The following is a 17,988-nucleotide window of genomic DNA, read 5'->3' on the forward strand; positions in this document are numbered from 1 at the left end:
GTTAACCACATGCAGACATTTAACAGTCAGTGAATTTCATATCTAGTAAAAAGGCACATACAAAACCATTTCTGTATATATGGTGTTCACAAAATTCATGCGTGTGTGCATGTGTGAATCAGCTGCAGAATTGTGCCTCAAGTTAAAACTGTGCTGACTGGTCTCAACAGGCTGCAGCAGGCAAAGGATTAAATAAAGTGTTGACATAAATTTAAGATGCAGAATTACGAACCAAACAAAATGACACATTAGTGGGTATTTAAACTGCTTACCTAAACAAAAGTCATGACTAACATCCAGTGAAAAACAGATGTGAAATGTCCAGACATACCAAAATCAGAATGTATGGGATGATGCCAAGGGACCGGGCAGCAACACACATAGCCACAGCCATCAGCTCCCTGGCTCTGCTTATCACTAGTAACCAAAGGAGCTAATCCTGCACAGGATTTCCCTACAACCTTGCAAGAAACCTAGAAATGGTCAGCTAAAATGTTGAACCACCCAGGTACGCTTCCTCAAAACATTTTATTGTCAAAATATTTGTAAGAAACATTTGTGGGGGAGTGGAAGCCCTAGAGGACCCTCAGTGACCAAATCAGCCAGGCAGCAAAGGTTATCTGGGAAGAGACCCAACTTTAGCCATCAGCAGCCGCAGCAATTTTGTTTCCAGCTGTGCTAACACCAGGCTTCTGCTAAACTTACAAGCAGGAGTAGTCATTCTTGGCAGCACAATCTTTTCCCTAGCCTTTAAACAATCCACTATACTTGATCCAAACAGCTTTGTGGTAAGATAAGAAGACCTTACTCTAAGAATATCCACAGCAGTGAGGAGCTAGAGGAGACAAGGGAGATACAAAGTGGCCGTTTCAAAGCCCAGAAAACATCTGTTTACGCCTGATAAAACTGCAGTAGTACTTTCCACGGAATTGCTTTTCTGCCGGAAGAAAGCAATGCCTTTCAGTTTCAGGGGCTGCAACAGCAGAGGCGTATGGGGTGCAAGGCCAGCCCTGCCAAGACTCGGCCTTCCCTTCCCGGCAGCATCACAAGTGTAATTGGCAGCCGCTCTGCAGCCACACCCGCTGCTCACACACTTCACCTCCCCTTCCTGCATTCGGAACAAGCCATCTGGTTTTTAAACTCCTGAGGAAAATGCTCCAGCCTAGGGGTGTGTGGGTTGCTGTAGAGCTCTGCACAGCTTTAGGTTACCAAAAAAATCCTAAGTTGGGAATCCCTTCTTTTGATAGAAATGCTGGCTCTGTTCCACTTATTGTTTAAGTGTTTCTCCAAATACAATCCAGGTTAACTCAAAGAACCCAGGTAAATATCCAGACTTCATTTCTTCATCTTCCTCAGTCAGAAAATTCAACCCTGAACAGACTAAATCTAAGGACATTTTAAATCTGCCAAACTCAGAAAAAAACACAACACAAAAAAGTTTGTTTGTTTTTTTTTTTTCTTGAAAACTATGCTGCTATCTGGCTAGGCTGGATATCTGATGTTTTCCTTCCAATTATTTTGGAAAGGTGTTCATATGTGAGAGGAAAAGTACTCCCAAGTTTATTAAAATTATCTGAGCCCCTCTTGTGGGAGCCCTCCTCTCCTGTTTCTTTCCTAGCAATGCTTTTTTTGCATCAGGTTTGGGCTTCCTTACCACTCCACTTGAAGACAGAACACTATAAACCTCCCACCTCCCAGTTTTAGAGTGTGCATTACAGGCAGGAAAAGAAGGAAAAAGTTGTCCTCCCTGGAAGAAAGGTGGGGGCAAATGAGGGACACCTTAATGTTTTTATGTAATGAAAGACAAAACTGCATACTTTCAAAGACTGTAATATGCTTAAAATAATTCAGGAAAGAGTCCCTACTGGAGCGGGCCACAGGAGATCAGTTCTGTTGCTGGTCTGTTATAGATCTGCATGGCTCCTATAAGTAAGGTAGCTAAATTAAGAGGAATAACACTGCCCTTCATTAATTACTCTAAAGTGAATCGTAAAGAAGTGGCATTAAAAGAACAGGCACTAAGCAAAATATTGGTCTCAATAAACTTAAAAGTTTATATTGGAAATAACTAACTCTTGCTGCAAAGTAGTGCGTTTTAGAACAGGGAAAACAAAAATGTTTTATACAGCTACTAGAACTTATTTCCATCAATTTCTTGTTGTGTATAGAAATGAGTTTGTCTGGGAGGGAAGAATGACAGGAGATAGAATTTTTAAGCTATTCAGTTTCTGACCAATTACATTTCAGCACAGAGGAATTAGGAGATACCCATAAGCCATAATAGCTGATACCCATCAGCTTGAACTCCAGCAGAGGTGTATCCTGCACTACCAAAACTGCTCCTGCACCCAGCACCAGCTCATATTTTTATCAATACCACAGAAAAGGCCAATTATCAGAGATGAAAACTCAGCTGCCTTCCTGGTAACTCAGGGCAAGGATGAAGCACTCCCTCAGGTTGTTGTGTAAGTAGGATCCTCTGAAGGGGAAGAATAGGTTGAGGTTGAACCTCATCACTTGCAGTCTTTGTGAGAGCTATTGGAACAGGAAGAAAGCAAAAGCCTGCTACAGTTCCCAGGATACAGGAAAAGGGTTATTCGGTTTCCTGAAGTAGGAAAGGGTAGATGGTTGCTGGTATTTTAACATATCAATGCCCAATTAGCTAACTTTTTCACTCAAAAGGGATGTCTATAACCCACAAATCCCCACTCCCCTCTCTCCACAGTTGACAGGAGACACTTCTGTATATGGGAGGAGTATGCCCTGTCACACAACGTGCTTTATCTGGTCCATGAAAAACCCAGGTTCATTCTCTGGGCTGTCAATCACATGTTCTACACTAGTACTGAAAGAATGAGAGTTTAGATGACTGCACCTAGCAGCTATATTTTGACAAGCTGTCAACCCTTCAGACCTGACAACTCACCTGTGATTTCCAGGAGAACTCTTTTAACAATGCAGCAAAATTGGAAGCTGTCAGCAGAGGTATCAATAACTACCAGGAACACCACGAACTGACAGATACTAGAAAGGCTCAGTTAAACACAAAGGGGCAGACAACAGAATTCTTACCTACTAATCAAGCTGAAGATCAAGTACTATCCTTGCTCTACTCTTCCACCTTCACTTCATCCCCAGTGATATTTGTGTACAATAAAGCTTGCAAAGACTTCTGCACAGGCCTCAGGGACTACCACAACCTGTGTACCCATGACACTGTTAGTGCTGTTCCTGCATCCACTGGCTCTTCAAGCTCTATCAATCCCGCTGGGTTTGTGCACAGCACTGCTGTCCCAGCGTAGCACCTAGCACTGCTGCAGTGTCACAGACATAACTCAGCAAGAGCTCTTCTCTTTCGTGCCTCACCTTTAGCATCTTAGTCTGTAGGGAAGTGGTGACATAATGTCCTTGGTTCAACCTGGAAATCAGACAACCGCAGAGGCTGAAATGGGTCTAAGTAGGCCAATTGCCAGAATGAGGTCTGAGCTGAGAAGTCCAAGACAAATGTTTTTGTGAGGGCTCCGCAGCTGCTGCCCAACAGCTGACCCCAAACAGCAGGCTACACTTGTGGGTACTGGCACGGAGAGCACTGCCCAGGGACTGGCACTGCCTACCCACAAAACAGCAGCAGCACAGAGCGTTTCAGACACGACTGGCCGAGAATTAGGGGCATGTGAGGTCTTTCTAAAGCTGGACTCTCCACTTTATCCCAGCACTGAAGGCTTCATTGTGGCCACAGAAATTTTCAGCTGGTTATGTTTGGACTACAGGATCTAGAAGAGCAGATGAAGAAAGATGAAGTGAAACTTTGTATCACGACCCTTACTGGACATGATACATCTAGAGCAGAATTAAAAAAAAATATGCTGATTTCCAGTTCTGTAGTAGAAATAGGTCATCCTATCTGATCATTTCAGTTCAAGAACAGAATCTGGATATACACTGTCATGGGTACAAGATGGCAGGATGGCATCAAACTTTGTTAACTGTGAACTAGTCAAGAAAAGTCCAAAGAAACTCTTGCACACAACAGAACAACTGTGAAAATGCTGCATTCAGAGGGCCTGTAGCTTCATGACCTGTTCTAGTCATAACTAGTGGAGTTAGAACTCTGTGCACACCTCTGAGACTGACAACTGTATCTCAAAAACCAAGAGTCAAAGAAGTAAATTGTTTGTCACACACAGCTAGTACAACAGCTGTACTGACCCCCCTGTTTGCAACCCAACCAAAAGATTTTGAATGGATGGCCTTGGACACAGCCTGGCAATTGTCACTTGAACTGCCCGAGTTACTAAGTTCTACCTTCCATAACTGGAATGACCATTTTAAAGGGGATTGAAATATAGCCTACTGCTCTCTTCTCCCTTTGCATACACCTCCACACCAAAACCTCGACCCCAAAACCTCAGGAAACTAAACAGAACCCATGAATACTTGCAGCTCCAGCACAGAAGACAGTCAAGCAGTATTCACAACTGTTCTGAATGTTTGAATGTTCTCACATTTTAAAGTACATTTCACTGTCCCCTATGGCTGTAGAGAGAGGCTAATTGCTTCTCTCTACAGATGAATCCCAGGAGAAACAGAACTGAAAGGAGCAAGGGGTGTATTAGCACTGTATAGCTGCTAAGTCTACAGTACCTTTGTTTTTTACACTAGCTCACTTCTCAAGCCCTGCAGGATATGAGCCAGTGCCCTGGCACACTTCTAATATTTACTGTGCCACAAATGTGTACCCCCAGCCCATTCTTCCAGCTACCGTGGCTTTTTGCCCCTAAGAGATGCAGGCCTTTCAGATGGATGTTGTAATCAAGCTCCCTCAAAACTATTCCTGATGTTTGGTACAGCTACCTTATGTAAAGAAAGTAGGGAAAAGTAATTCTGATCAGAATTTATAAAAACACTTATGGCCTAGGAAAACGACCAAACAAAACAAATTCAATAACCCTTCTAGTTTTCGGAGTCAAGTAAGCATTCAATAAAGCAACGCATGAATCCATTTGGTTTCTTTTAAATAAGTAAGTGGCAGTGAATGCATTCAATTCTGGCGACACGGAGTCTGTCACCAGTAGCTTTAGCTTATTTTCTGTTTGTTAAAGCCAGCCATGCAATTGCAAGTAACTCAATAAATCATGTTCCAGCTGGGATTGCTGTATGCCATGCCCTATTTGCTTCTAGACAGTCACAGAACCTTGCCTTTCCGTGTAGCTTTTTCTTCTGAATTAGGACACCAAGAGACCGAATTCACCCGAGGGACCGAAAGTTAAACCGGGAGAAGCTGTATCAAGGCAACTCCTGAGCTGACCACGCCAGCACCAGAACAAACAGGTTCAGTGCGAAGTTCGCATGACCATCGGAGCACAACCACCGAGAGCTGCCAAACCACCCGGGTTTTGACCCAGGCTGATCAAAGAGCGTTGTGTAATCTCTCCTTTTGCCTGGGCAGGAGCACCGGACCGGCTCGGTCCATGAGACCGGGTGTCCCACGTACTTCCAAAGCAAGGGTGACATTTCAACAAATGAAGCATACAGACCATTATATATTACTACATGTTTTGTTGACTCTTCCCTCTTGCCTAGACATAATCAGGTCATGTTCGCCGCACCAGTCGGTCCGGGATACCTTGCAAAGTTCTATGGACAGGTTACATTTCTCTGGAACGCGCTGGCAGCCCCCGCCCGCGGTGCCCAATACCCCCGGTCACCCCGCCGGGCGCTGCCACGGTTACCAGGGCGCCCCTCCACGAAACACATCTCCCTAGGGACGAGGCACCGGCCCGGCACTCAAACTCCCAACCGCGACCTCCGGCGGCCCGGCCCGGCCCGGCCCGGCCCGGCTCACGTTCCCCGCGCCCCGCGCGGGGGGCGCCGCCGCCAGCCCCGCGCCGTCACGCGGGGAGGGAGGGGGGAGGCAACCAATCGGAGCGGCGGCCGGCGGCCGGAGCCGTGCTGCACGCCGGGAGTTGTAGTTCGGTCCCCTCAGGCGACCGGGCCGAGGGAGGGCGGGAGGTTTCCCGTATGGTCCCTCGGCACCGCTGTGTCCTCCCGGAGCAGCCATCTCGGGCAATTCACAGAATCACGGAATATCTTGAGTTGAACGGGACCCACAAGAATCATGGAGTCCAACTATTAGCCCTGCATGGGATCATCCCGAAGTCACCCCATGTGCCCAAGTATTGCCTCTAGAATTCAGACAGGCTTGGTGCCATGACTACTTCTCTGGGGAGCCTGTTCCAGGGCTCAACTACCCTCTGGGTGAAGAACCTTTTCCTAACATCCAGCCTAAACCTCCCCTGACACAGTTTAATGCCATTCCCTCAAGGTCTGTCACTGGCCACCAGAGAAGAGATCAGTGTCTGCCCTGCTTCCCTGCCTCCCCTCAGAGGAAGGTGATGAGGTCTCCCCCCAGTCTCCTCCAGGCTGACTGGACCAAGTGACCTCAGCCACTCATCATACAGTTTCCCCTCAAAGGCATGTCACCATCTGTGGTACTTTCACTTCCGTAAATTCCACCCATGCAAAAGCAGGACCCTGTCTTTGTTGGTGACTCAAGCCCCATGACCCCCAGCAGCAAGGGCAAAACCTGCAGACAGCCTTTGCCTTTCCCCACCCTCATCTCCGCCCTCCAAAAGCCAGGTGTAGAGCCTGAGCTCTGACTGCTGGCTGCCTTCAAGGGAAAGGCATTGAAGGACATGCACGTGAGATAGGTATCCCAGCAAGGCTGTCAGAGGACTGGAAATCATGAGTATCATTAGCTGGGGAACATTTGTGGTGGAAACAGCTCCTCTAGTCAGCACCAGCCCCAAGTAAAATCTCTACAATCTTGTCAGAAGATAGGCACAGTGACTAAATGAGGCATAATGGATCTTGTGGAGCATAAGAAAGCAATATTTCAGTTTTCCTGCCTTATATAGTTTTTCCCACGCTCTCAGTGTTTCACAGACAAGGGGCTCATGATGACAAGTCCAGTATCCTGATGTCCATCTCCAGGTGAGGTTCTGTAGAGCATGGTCGCCCATTGCCAAGCTGAGCTGGAGTGACTTGTTCTGCCTGAAAGGAGTGCTTGGCAGAGTGCCTAAATTTTCCCTGGATTGCCTTCCCTGAATCATGTCAGCTATTCTTCATTGTAAAACACATGTTATCCCCTAAATTACTTTTATTGCTCTCTTAAAACTGTGCGACTGTGAAGACTAAAACTCAAAATTTTATACACCATGCTACTGTATGATCACACTTCCATTCTAAAAGAATTTTGTTTTCCATTACAAAATTGCTGTGTCAGGGGTATTTCATTTGCAACTACCGATTGAAAACACATTAGCAATTCTCTGCACAGTCTTAATCCTTTAGTGTTTGACCTGTGCATTACTTGTTGATGTTTGAATAACTATTGCTTGTGTCAGCCATTATTTCCAGACAAAGTTATGTGTGCTGGTACAGGTTCAATTGTTTAGTCAAGTTATACTTAAATCTTTGCTCTGTAGAAAAACCCTTCTCCTGTCCAATTCACTCTAGACTTTAGACTTTATTCAGTCTTTAGACTGGCTACAGACTAAAAGGAAAACTTAATACCATGTTGCTATGTTTTCCCCCCAAAGCTTAAGCCATTTGAAAAGAAATACAGACTTGACTGATCTACAATGTGGCTAAATACCCAGTCTGAAGCCATGTCCACCAGTGTGATGTCAAGGTGATATATACACAGACCAAAACAATAGAAAAATACTGGTTCAAATTACAATTTTCAAAAGGTGCAGAAACAAGTTTGATGTTGACATTTACAGTAGCTTTATGAAGTATCACTTCTCCGGTAGAACTAGAATAACTGTAATTAAAGGATTTTCTGGATTTATTTGAAGAGCAAGTGATAATGACAGTTGAAATACAGAAGGCACTTTAGCTTCATATTAAATGTAATAATTGTTCAATTCAGTGAACTTCTTAGTTGCAAAAGAGGTTTAATTAGATGTGCAATGAATAAAGATGAAAATTTGTTATAAACTCATCAAAAGAAAAAAATTATTGCTTGCTTCATCAGAATCTGCAGTCTAGTTGAATATGGTGAAGCTCAGCATATCTGGAAAGTTAAGAAATTAATTGTCTTTGCATACTTGAAGCCTTATATTTTTTTCAGTTTTCAGGTTGTACAAATATAGGCATGTTTCATTAAGCCAGCATAAAATTAGGTTTCACACCTCCAAAGGCAAGCTTTTACTCTCAGGAATATCTACTGCTGGTTTTCAGAAACACTTGCCCAGCATTAAATGAAGCCATGGAATAAGTGTAATGAAATAAGAGCATCTGCATAAGAGATGATTTCACTTCACTTCACTGGGGCACTGTCATGTCGTGTCACGTCATATTGTGTCATGCCATGTCACTGCTCATGAAGAGTAAGCACCAGAGACAGCAGCTGGAGGTTTCTTTGCTTTTTTTCCGCAGCTATCCAAAGGACTAGTGGTCAGAAAATAATTAAGCGTTTGAGGTTTGTGTATCTACCCCAAGATGCTGTGTGGTGTCACGCCTCTGTGTTGTAACCAAAGTTGGGTGTGACATTCTATCCTGGAAAGATAAGGGCTATCTGCTTCTAACTGCAGAGACCACTCTAGTGAGGCTTGAGACATTTAGGCAAAGCAAACTCTTGCCTCTGGTGTTTCAGTTGTCTTCTAGACATCATGAAGACATTCACATGTCTTTGGCACAAGGTAATTATTGGTAAGTCCAAGGTAAGTCCAAATTCCAAAGAAACATTTCCTTCTCTTCCTGCTGCTGCCTTCCTTTCTGACTTCCAGGGGTCTTAGATTAGCCCTGTCTGATTTACCTGCTTATTTGTTTCAAGATTTTGCTGAATTCACACTTAATTTCTTAGGGGTGGGTCTCTCCTAGCACTCGGACCCATCCAGGGATTAGCTAACTTTCCCCAAAAGACTCTGCACTGTGCTGCTTGTAAAGCTCTGTATGCCTGCCAAGGGGTGTTAAACCCACACAGGCAATTGAAGGGCAGAGTCCAGTCCATATTCTTTGAGAGCGTATGCCAAAACAATATAAAAATGCAAAGTACTGGACTACTTCCAGTGTTATTCATACTTCAAATAAGCACTGAACAAAGTTTTAGAGATATGTTACTAATAAAATAATAATGACTTAAAATTCCCAAGAGAGATTTCAGGCTGTGAGCTGGATGCATCTGCCACACTGAATCACAACTGCCTCATTGTAGAAACAAGGCATCCATCAAAAGTTACTCAACACCTTTCTGAAACTTTGGGCTACATGCCTGAACAGAAACCAAGGCAAAGTGGAAGACCTGATCCTGTCCTCACGTGGAGCTGGAACACAGTCAGGACTCGTTCCAGGGACTGCTGTTAGGAAAGACTGCATGAGTGTAAGCCAAGGGAAAGCCTCCATATCCAGCTTCCTGCAAACTGAGCATGAAATAACAAAACTTGCAAAACATATTCACTGTTTTGTCTATCTCTTGCAAGAGCAGAACAGCAGAACATATCCCTCTCCACATTGGTTGCTTCTGAACAGCATAGGCCCTTCTTAAAAGAAACTACTACAAAGAGATTCACTGGCAAACTTCAGGGCACATGTGAGGTACAAATGACTACCTTAGAATATCTCAGTTTTGCTCAGAATCATCATGGCATTTTATAGTTCAAAGCACACCACTGCATAATTCTTGTCTACCCTTAGAAATCCTGGGGAGCTGATAAAGCAGAGGCTTCTGTTACAGTTTGCTTTCCTCATTACATAGAAAGAGGTGTGAGAGCCTTCCTAGTGTTTCCTCCTAGCTGACACAAAATAACATCTGCAGTTCTCTAGAACATGCTGTTTCCATAGAATTAGAAAGCATGTGTTGCAAAGCACACAGACTTACAAACAGGGATTTGGTAAATACCATTGCCAAGGCTGCCACAAAAACAGATGCACTCGCACAGATGCAGAAGAAATCAGAACAAATTGGTCTGAAAATAATTGGTATGGAACCAGCCATGCTGGTTAGAAAATATGTGTCAATGCTGTCTTTTCCTTTTCCTCCTTACCTTCCATGTGCTGGAGAAACCCTCTCTTCCTTCATCTTATTACCCTCCTCCTTTGCTGCATTTTCTTTGATATCATTGACCTTTTCTGCTCACAATCATGAGAAAAGAAAAACTGGAAATTTAATATTGCTAAACCTGTGTTGAAATTGTTTACATTATCTGTTTGAGCAGTATCCAGAGTAAAGGGCTGTATAATATTGAGAAATCCAACTTATCCTACACATTAAAGCAAAGAATATGTTTCCTTTTCCATGCTTTTGCAAAGCCACACAACAAGGGGATTAAGGGAATTAAGAAATGCATAAAAAGCAGAGGTTGATATTATTAGAAAAGGGGAAAAAAGGAAGGAAGAAAATAAAGGCAGAAAGGGAGAAAAGGAAAGAGGAAGAGACACAGGAAGGAAGGGAGGGAGGGAAAGATTTTTGAAGGGGGAAGAAAGGGAGGGAGGGAAAGATTTTTGATGTGAGTTTGACCTTATCATTTATGCATGACCATACCCTTCTCTCTTGGCTTCCTTCCTTTACATGAAATATCAACATCCCGCCTTCATTATTGCATAATTTAGCACTTTGTTTGCTTTTTTTAATCAGGGAGTTGTGTGCAGGGCAGCTGCAAAACTTCTGTTTATCTGGAGCAGGATTACACAGTTCCACCCTTACTCAACATTCCTTGTAAACAGGCTGTTCATGGGCTGATAACACTTTTGCTGGTCTAACTGTGTGTTTATTGCATTTAATGTCCGAGTACTGTGAGAAGAATGAAGGTAGGGTCACAGAACAGCCCCATCCAATCAGATTGACACAGACATAACCAAAGGAAAGTTTAGACAAACTTGTACATTGTCTTAGCCTAACTCTACATGGGCTTCTTCTGCCCCAGGCAGCTCCAGGTGTAGGATTGCATTTAATCTGTTAGCATGCCTACATTTTTTTGTATTTGATAGAATTTAAGGGCATGATAAAAGAAGATAACTGGGTTAGGAAACACCAGGAGACTCTTTTTCCTTTCCTACAGATGACCTCTACTTCAGATGCTCTGCCCTCTCATCACACGAGTAACTCCCATTGCTCCCTTCCAAAGAAATCCTGCTTAACTTTATGGACTGAAGTTATCTTCACTGGTTGTATGTGATGGTCCTCCATGTAGCAGCACTACTGACACTCCAGTAGTCAGGCACAGGGTCAGAAAGATGATTCTCAATACTGAGAATTCTGTGGTATTTTGGACCAAAAAATGGTCCTCCATTTTCCTTGAAGTGCAGATCCAGCTTTTGGTCTTCATCTACTCTAAGAGAAGGAAATATGCCTTCACTGCTCCAAGAGAAACATACTGGTCCTTAAGCATTATGGAAAAAAAAGAAAAAAAAAATGTCAATACTGGTATTGTCTTGCTCTCTTGAAGCTAGTCCTGTATTTGGAACTGCAATTAATTTAGATAAACAGCTGGACATATGATCTGATGAAATGTGATTAGCATTTCTCATTTAATTTGCATCAAAGCAAGAAGTTTTATCAGTAACAACAAAAAATGTTCTCCAAATCCCAACAAAACAATAAGCAAGATCACAGACATTCAAGACTTTCTCATGATCGAAGAGTTTTATGTGACTTGGAAATCAATTAAGTTCCATTAAGGCTCTGCAGTATACATGCCTTTCACTGTGCCTCTCACAGCTAGGTGGTAGTGTTTATAGCCAGATTTTTAGTTTACCTAGGAGACGACTTTTTTTTCTGCTTGTTTCTTGGCATAAACTGCTGTAAAAAAAAGCTGATTTCTAGTCTGGTAATCATCTAATCAAGATAAGTGAATCTGTAACAAAAATCACTCTGAGAAAGTTTTTTATCCAAAGAGATTTGGATAATGATTTTTTAACCATGTTAAAAAAATCAAAAGGCAGAAAACTGGAAAAAAAAAATTAAGAAATCCCAAACAAACCAACAACAGAAACCAAAGAAAAAACCCCAACCAACCAACCAAAAAAACCACACAAAACAACAAAACAAAGAATATCATGGCATCTTTTGGGCTGTTTGCTTTTTTTCTAGATGCTTATATCAAAGACTTTACTTTTCCAGACATGGTTAAGTCACTTCCAGATTTAGCATCAGGCTTTAATTTCTCTCTGTCATTTCAGATTCTTTAAGCACTTCACTTCTTTTGAATTCTCACAAATCACAATAAATAATTGTGATTCTATAACTCACTGACTGTTTCCCTCTTTTACATCTTTGGCTGTGATATTGTAAAAGAAAATAGAAAGGAGCTATTTGTCTATTCACTCTGTTCTCTCATCTCCTCTTCCCAGTATTTTCAGTATTGCCAGATTCTAAGCTGTGTTTCCAAAAAAAAGGTGACAATGTGACAATACCTTGGAAGAATTTAATTTGAGTTTTTGGAGAGAAGATTGTTACTTTGCTATGCACTATTTAGTCACTTAGGTGGTGGAAAAGTGGGCCTAGAGAAGAACAGAATTCTGCTCTCCTGATTCCTGCCACTCACTTTCACGTGAGTGATTACAAATAACCTCTAAGATAACAGAAAATCAAGCCCTTGAGAGGTACTGTCTGAATAATGACACTCACTAATCTCAGAGAAGCCATCAGGCAGGAGGTTTCAAAAGTTATGACAGCTATGCCCTAGTGCATTGGAGAGGGGTAGTCTTTATTTTGTGTCACAGTTGTTCTTTTAAAGCCTTTCTCTCACTACAGTGGTAGCTGCTCAGCCCTTGTGGCTGGCTGACCACTGGGCCTCTGAAATACACTCTTGTGGGGATATGAGAGTGGGTTATTTATTTCATGGGAAAAAGGCACACAGGACATTCTACTGGCCTTTTATTTCCCCATGGATAGTGGAGTATTCATTGCAGTCCCAGCCTTGGAAATCTGGTCTCTTGACCCTGTTCAACTTCAAATGCTGTGTGTGTAAAGAAAATTAATTATGAAACAAAGCACAAAAGTGAAACAGGCTGATTTGATGCTGACCTGAATGGGCTCTCTTTTGCTGAAAAATCTTTCCATCTTTGCCAGTGGAACACCTTTACTTTTTTTTTTTTAAGCTTGACACTTTGAGTCAAGGGGTTTTATGTTGCTGTTCTTTGCAAGATTGTTTTTTCCTCTAAAAGGAGCAAATAGCTTTGTCTTAATGAAGCTTTCCTGTTCCAAAAAGCATCCAACAAAGTTTGACAGTACTGGTCTGACATTCTGCATCTTGCAGTTGAGAAGTCCTTCGTCTCCACATGCAGCACTCATGAGATACCCATGAGGAAAGCTGAGCACTCTGAACACAGAATGGCAGAAAATGAAGAGGAAAAGCAGCGAACGAGGTCAAGACAGAAATGTGGGGCTGAGATATCTGATTTTCATATTTACTTTTAATTTCAGATATATGCTGAAAAAGACAACTGCAATCAAGAAACCTGGAGCCAAACACTCCTAAACCTGACCTTGATGTTTCTAAAATGATTTTGAATATTTTCAATTAATTGTAATTGTTCTATTAAACTTCCAGTGTGTTTTGACAAGAGATTGATTTCTCCACATAACTTCAGCTGTCTCTGCAGTACAACATAGTACCTTCTGAAAAACAGTGAGGGCACTTAAGATACAAAGGAAATAGGTAGAAGAAAGACCATCAGTCTCAAGCTACAGAGGGAATTAGCTGAAATTCTCAACACTGGACATCCAAGTCTATCCTCTTGGATAATAATATTCCCCTATTTTTTATTTCAATAACAAAGTTATAGGGTATTCCCCTCCACAGCCAATCCCTATGTTAAAGCTACAAAACAAAATACTTCGAGACAAAACAAATAGTACCAGTTTTGGCAGCTATCTCTGCACACTCTTAAATAATTCCCTTACATACATGTCTTTCTCAATGTGTATGTGTCATCTTATCTTTTCCATTCTCTTAAATTCCTCTCAGGACTTCTTGCCCACTTGTCCTGCTGTCCATCTCCTTTTCTAGCCTCCTTATTTCTAATTTTCTCTTTCTCTCCTTTAAATTCCTTCCCTCGCATCTACTTGCTTTGCATCTGAGATGGGGGAATGAGAGAAATGTGTTATCATGTGGGGATCTATTAGTGAGCAGAAACAGATAGTCATAGTCACAGAAAAAAATTAAAACTCTCTGCAAATATCTGCAGAACAGATAGCTTTCAGCCTTGCTGTCTGAAAGATTCATGCGTGGTTAGGAAGTCTAATTGCAGTCCTGTGATGTCCCACTACTGTCACCTGAAAAAGCGATATCTCTTCTAACTGGATTTTTCCCTTGTGTGCAACCCTGCCTCTGGTAAAAGGGATTGTTTATAACCTCATTACCTGTAATTTCAGAAGAGCGCATTTGGAACATTAATTCCAGTCTGGAAATTTGACTTTCCCTGTCATATCTTTTGTTATAATATGTACACCAGTCTCAATGACAGTGAGGAACAGCAAAAAGGACTGTTACTAAACAAAATATCTTCCTTACTGGTTCCCTCCTTTAGCCTAAGTTTTCTAAGGTATCATGATTTAAACAGTTTGATCAAATCCTCACATTTCATTATAATAACCTAGTTTCTTTTATATTCACTCACTTCTATGAATTTCAATATACTTTTTTTTATATTTGACAAAGTAATGAAGAATATGATATCTACTTAGTTCAGATTACTCCTTCAGTACTGAATTTTGAACAATATGTCTTTTTGAGACAAATATAAAAGTAAGTCTATGTATCATTTCTCAGCAGTGCAGACGAACTCCTTTTTCAGTTTACATGTCTTAAGAAAGATAACTGGCTTCAAAAGCAGCTTCTGGTGTCAGCAGGGTTTCCGAGGAGAAACTCTACTCTTTACAAGCTAGAGAACTATCTATACTGCACAACACAGCAGGGCCAGGACCCTGCTAAGCTGAAGCTAATGGAGCAGATACAATCGTAGGGTACACTGCCTGGATCTGCAGAGCTATCAGATCAGATCAGATCAGATCAGATCAAGAGAAGCACAGACATAATGCCACAGCACCTGCATCCTAGCAAAGATAATTTGTGTGCATGCAGCTATACTCTGATTAAATTGTTCTGCTTCTGGAGCTACCACTTGACTGCTAGCCCAGGAATTGTTGAATTGTGCTTATGTGCTGCTAGCATAGTTTTGGAAGGAGTAACAAAATAACTGTAACATACACCAAATGATCCTCATTAAGGATGTGAACTAGGAATACTTGCTTAATTTTACTGCAGTGCTGCTGCCTGCTCTCATCATTATGACCTGGCATGTGGGATCCCCCAGTCCCTGGCCCACTTGTCAAGTGTGCCATTCATTTATTTAGCTCCTAGGGGTGATGAATAAGTAATGTTGAAGAGAAACTGCCAAAGCACTGTCACAGAGCCAAGGTGTATCCTAATGCTTCACTGCTCCAACAGCTGGATATGTGAGAGTCCAGGGCAGGGAACAGAATATCAGCGTCTGCATCCTTCACTTCCTGCATTAGTAATGTGATATAATGACCTTGCAGTCTAGACCTACTATAGCACATCAGCCTGCAGGACCTTAATCTGTGGGCTTGTACTTTGAGTAGCTATCTGGACATACTCTGAGGAGGCAGAAAGAGACTGACTTCTTGGTTGGTGGTAGCAGCACACAGAACTCTCACAGAGAAGAAAGATCCAAGCAGGAACGGAGCAAGTCCTGCTAAAATCCTATTACAGGGAAAGTCACATTGAAGCCTTTGTGCTATAGCACTCTATGCACATATCAGAGGATTCAGTACCTATCATGAAGAATGTAGTTGTGATGTAGCAAGATGCATGATGAGAGAAGGGCAAGGGAGGTCGGGAGGAGATATAAATGAAAAAAAAAAGGAGTGACCTCCAAACGTGTAGGATCTGGTGATAATCCCTGTATTTCCACCCAACTGGAGTAGCACCACCTTTTGTAATCACAAACTAATAGTGAGTCATGACTGTTACTTCCATGTACTGTGTTTGTGCTATCAAAACACTTGACTGGCATAGAAAACTCTAATCTAGAACATATCCTTAATAAAGCACTCCCTTTAAGCTAATTAATAGGCGAGCAAAATCAAAACCAAACAAAGCCTCTGTTACTTTAAAAGGATAAAACAGAGCTGTAGGATTGAATGAAACATTCTGACCTTTATCTTATTTGAATATGTTATCTTTGGACTGTAAAGCTGGGTGCCTGGAGAGAGTATTTGGTCTGTTCATGTCTGTAGTGACACTTGGAATGTTGTGAGTGTTTGCACATTTTCCTGCAACATATTTCCTCTTCTTTTTTATTTTTATACTGTGGACAGTGAGTCCTATCAGCTGCCCAAGAGGGCTATAAACTCTCAATGCCATTAGACATGGCACATATTTTGATCAACTTTCTACATGACCCAGTAATCTCCTTGCTCATTATCCAGTATTCAGAAAGAAGAAAATCCTCTTCTGCACCTTGGTAACTGGTTAGAGATTAATTTTAAGATACCTCCTTCCAAAAACTTAAGTCCAAACTTTGCATTATATATTAAAAAAAAAATTATTTACAATACATTGACTGCTGGAAATATCTTTTCTGATATGATCCCAAAAATATTTTTTCGTTTTGAAGACCATATTTTGTCACTACTATTAGAAAGGCTATGGCTAACTAGTTAACACAGGATCTTCTGTAATTTCATCACTAAAGAAATTATGTAAGTGTGATGATGTATGATATAAAAATGTGGCCTGCTGTTTTCTTTGATTTAATTTAATCTCGTTTCTAGTACTAGAGCCACATGCTAATCCAGTTTTCCTTCTTCTTATCTGTTATTCAGTATCTCCTATGGTTTGTTAATCACTGCAAAGTGTATGCAACAAATTTCATTGGAGCATCAGATTACAGCGCCAATATTATTGGTGAAAATATTTAACCAGGGAAGTTAGAAGACAGATCGAGGAAAACTCCACTAGTCATCTCTTTCTATGCCTTTTCTTTCAGCAAGATGTTGTTTGTTGTTTTTACATAGTGCTTAATGAACTGAGATCAAACTAACAGATCAGTAGTCTGAATCACACCACCACTCCCTTTTTATAGAGAAAATACAAATAACCTATTTTCAAATCTCATTGAACCATTTAAGACTAGAACAGATAGCATTTTAAAAAACTTTGCCACCACCCTGGGATCAACTATTTCCCTGTTGAATATGCAGTTTCTATAGCTATTCTTTCATATTAATAGTCCTGCCCTTACCGCACTTTCCATAAGAACAGAAAACAATGCATTACTGTCTGTTTGCTCATATATCAGTTATCTTTAGTCCACACTATCCTTATATATAGCAGCACCACTTGTTTCATGTGTTAGTTTTTATTTCTACAAATAAGCAACATTTTTTAGTTTATTTTTGTAAACAATGCATATTAATGTTTTCCAACTAATTTTCTCGTTTCATTTTTTGGATTTCCAAAGCATAACTTTGTTTTCTGGTCAAAGCTTTCCTCCTCACAAAATTCTTATTCCCAATATTCTTGCAAATCTTATCTTGAAAGGTCATCCTTATGGACTTTTCCTCTTGACTGGGATGTGAATGACCCGGTTTGGATAAGAGCTATCCCAACTCATCAGAAACAATTGTGTCAGGTAGAGTACTGCAGGAGTAGGTACAGAAGGGAAATAACAATTGTCTTACTTCCATGAGTAAATCACTTTTCACTTTTTTTTAATAGGAAAAAAAATCCTTTCTATTCAGTATATTATATGCCTGTGATTCAGCAAATTTATCTCTCAAAATCTGTCCTATTAAAACAAATAATCAAGGAATTTAATTTTAAATAATTTCACTAGTGATCAGTATAAGCAGTTATTTGATTATATATAACTGGATGGATATTTTATAATATCCATATGGAAACAAACTCTAACTAGAAGCAATTGTTATTGTTTTCATGACTTGTGGTAAAA

General features: G+C 41.2%; 1 long non-coding RNA gene across 1 annotated transcript; it reads left to right on the plus strand.

The window, feature by feature from the left end:
- The first annotated feature begins 8,108 nt into the window (after positions 1 to 8,108).
- Positions 8,109 to 13,574, plus strand: LOC120496881. Its single transcript, XR_005626369.1, has 2 exons — positions 8,109 to 8,729; positions 13,433 to 13,574. It is a non-coding gene; the product is annotated as an uncharacterized LOC120496881 (long non-coding RNA).
- Positions 13,575 to 17,988: the final 4,414 nt, after the last annotated feature.

This window comes from Passer montanus, unplaced genomic scaffold (genome assembly GCF_014805655.1).
Source record: "Passer montanus isolate IOZ18808 unplaced genomic scaffold, ASM1480565v1 scaffold12, whole genome shotgun sequence".
Lineage (NCBI taxonomy): Eukaryota > Metazoa > Chordata > Aves > Passeriformes > Passeridae > Passer > Passer montanus.